Source organism: Dipteris shenzhenensis, chromosome 22 (assembly GCF_047967505.1).
Source record: "Dipteris shenzhenensis isolate YYH24624 ecotype China chromosome 22, Dip_SZ_1.0, whole genome shotgun sequence".
Taxonomy (NCBI): Eukaryota; Viridiplantae; Streptophyta; class Polypodiopsida; order Gleicheniales; family Dipteridaceae; genus Dipteris; species Dipteris shenzhenensis.
Genome location: NC_141617.1, coordinates 7,985,158 through 7,988,186, shown reverse-complemented (window position 1 = coordinate 7,988,186; position 3,029 = coordinate 7,985,158). Strand labels below are relative to the sequence as shown.

At 44.8% G+C, this 3,029-nt stretch overlaps 1 pseudogene; it reads right to left on the bottom strand.

The window, feature by feature from the left end:
• The window catches only part of LOC147887686 (ABC transporter G family member 22-like), a 9,261-nt pseudogene extending 6,960 nt beyond the window's left edge, over positions 1–2,301 (bottom strand).
• Between the last annotated feature and the right edge of the window lie 728 nt (positions 2,302–3,029).

Here is a 3,029-nt window from a genome sequence, read left to right as displayed (position 1 = left end):
AGAGAGGGAGGGAGGGAGGAGAGAGAGAGAGAGAGAGAGAGAGAGGGAGGGAGGGAGGGAGGGAGGGAGGGAGAGAGAGAGAGAGAGAGAGAGAGAGAGAGAGAGAGAGAGAGAGAGAGAGAGAGAGAGAGGGCATAAATATAAAGAGATTTATCATCCATGTTTGAGAGAGAGAGAGAGAGAGAGAGAGAGAGAGGGCATAAATATAGATTTATATTTTTATGTATTTAAACATATATATAAATATAAATATAAATATATATGAATATATAAATATAAATATAAATATTTATATATTTATATATATCTATACATAAATATGTACTATCTATACTTCTATACTATATATTAAGGAGGGTGAGAGTTACGAGAGGCTGCCACGTGGAACCCATGCCAACGTGGCAAGCAAGTAGAGGTTTGGATGTAGTTTCGGGGAGGTTCGGAAAAAGCTTTGATGGACATGTGGCACCTCTGGAGAGCCTCTCGCGCACCAATGGGGGTGCTTTGGACTGACACACAGCGAGGCAGTGTGCCACAGGTTCAGGAAAAGCTCTGATGGACACGTGGCACCTCTGGAGAGCCTCTTGCGCACCAGTAGGGGTGCTCTGGACTGACGCACGGCGAGGCAGTGTGCCACATGGCACGATCGTGCGGGGGGAGCAGCGAGGTACAGGCCAACATGTGCGGAGTAAATGGCTCCTTGCAGGACTAGAGGCCACATGGTCGAGGCAGCGCTGCGCAGTCGCAGATGTGGCACTGGCACTAGCGCAATCGTAGATGTGGCACTGACACTGGTGCGGCATAGTCGTAGTCACAGTCGCAGATGTGGCACAAGGTACTTTGTTTTCCAGTGGCAGAGCCACAGTCGCAGCGCCAGAGGGGAAGGGGCGAGGACACACGGCAAGTGGGGAGAGGGGGGGACTGAGGAGAGAGAAGAGGGGAGATGGGGAGGGAGAGAGAGAGAGAGAGAGAGAGAGAGAGAGAGAGAGAGAGAGAGAGAGAGAGAGGTGGGGTTTCAGATATTTTAGCATCTTGAGACCCGGCGGAGCGGGTCGCTAGCCCGTCATAGAGGGTCAGGTTACTCGTATAATTATAAGATAGAACAAGCTAGGCAAAGGTCCACTGGAACGTCCCCAAGTGTATGGGCCATGAAGTAGACACTTGGCCTATACATATCATTGGCTCGCTCCTTTGCTAAAACTGCTCTTTCTTGGGGGAATGTACAATTGCTAAAACTACCATTGACGAGCCAACCTCAGGATTAGACTCGACAACGGCACTTCATATCATTCAGATGTTCCGCAAGATGTCTCAAGGTGATTGATCAAGCTATGGCTGTGGATTGTTCCCAGCATCTGCAAGTTAAATATGATTGATCGTTAGCACTTTTGCACGATTACACGCAGGTAGCTGGACGAACGTTCGTAACGACCATTCACCAACCTTCCAAAAGACCTTTTCACATGTTCGACAAGTCGCAGAGTAATCCATCGCGGCAGAAGCGTAAATTAGGTTGCTTTCTGAAAGAAGGATTACCTTGTCGAACATGTGAAAAAGTCTTTTGGAAGGTTGGTGAATGGTCGTTACGACCGTTCGTCCAGCTACCTGCGTGTAATGGTGTAAAGGTGCTAACGATCAATCATATTTAACTTGCAGATGCTGGGAACAATCCATAGCCATAGCTTGATCAATCACCCAGTGAGACATCTCGCGTAACATCTGAATGATATGGAGTGCCGTTGTCGAGTCTAATCCTGAGGTTGGCTCGTCAAGGAAGAGCAGAGAAGGATCGATCAAAATTTCGTTGCCCTCCGATAATCGTGTCTTGACACCTGCAAAAATTACAAACTCGTCGTAATTCAGCAAGACACGTGCAAAAATTACAAACTCGTCGTAATTCAGATCATAATCTGGATGAGTTCCGTTTGATCTCCTTGACAATTCTTATGACCAACTCAATGCAGAGATCATAGACAACGCTGTATGTAATACCTTGCAAGGCCCAGCTCATGGAGCACCTCCATTGCTCGTTCAACTTTCTGTTTCCTCGTTAACTTCTTCGGTAGCCTCAGTAAAGCAGCATAGGTCAATGTCTCTTTCACCGTCAAATGTGCGAAAAGAATATCATCCTGCATCATGAATCCCATTCTAAACAATCGTACAAGAGTTAATCTCTCTCCTTAGAGAAACGACAAACTTTCTAAGAGCTCACAATGTCGCGAAATGACTGCTCACTCACCGTCGTTTCAAGGCCTTCGTATAGGGCATATCGTTGTAGGTGATCGTGCCCCCTTGGTCCATACATACCGTTGAGCCGTCCCCTCAGCAGCTCCTACAGTAGCAGAATCGAACTTTAGAGATTACACTTAGCTCAAAGAGAGGCCAGGCCTACAATTGTGACATGAGGGCTTATAATACACAAAGAAAACTTTGATCACACAACTGTGACACGAGGGCTCACACAAAGAAAGACTGGTCACACAAAGAAAGGTTTGCTACCTACCTACCTTAAACAAAAAGAGAACGGCTGCCCAAAACCATTAAGAGGAAGGTATTAGCTACAAATACCATACCATAGACATAATTATATTCTCTTAGTTACAAAATGTGACACGAGGGCTCACACAAAGAAAGACTGCTCATACAAAGAAATCAAGTACCATACATAGACATAATTATATTCTCTTAGTTACATAAATTCTTGTAAGAAAGAGAGTATAATTAGGTCTACAATATGGCATTTGTAGCTAATGCTATGTAGGTATACCCCATGTATTTAGAGCATCTTTCTTCACATGCGATTCTAGAAAGGCCATACCTTTGTGATCTTGGTGGATTCAGCACAAGGAACATCACCATAGCATTGTTTTCGGCCTCCAACGTGTCACCACCAAAAGTAATCATTTAAGTTACACTCCATCTGTAGCCACTGTGCTCTTTTCTCAATATCATATATGTATTTCACATAATTATTATAAAGTTCACTACTTTTCTATCCCTCTTACAAGTATATGACTATTCAATGCATC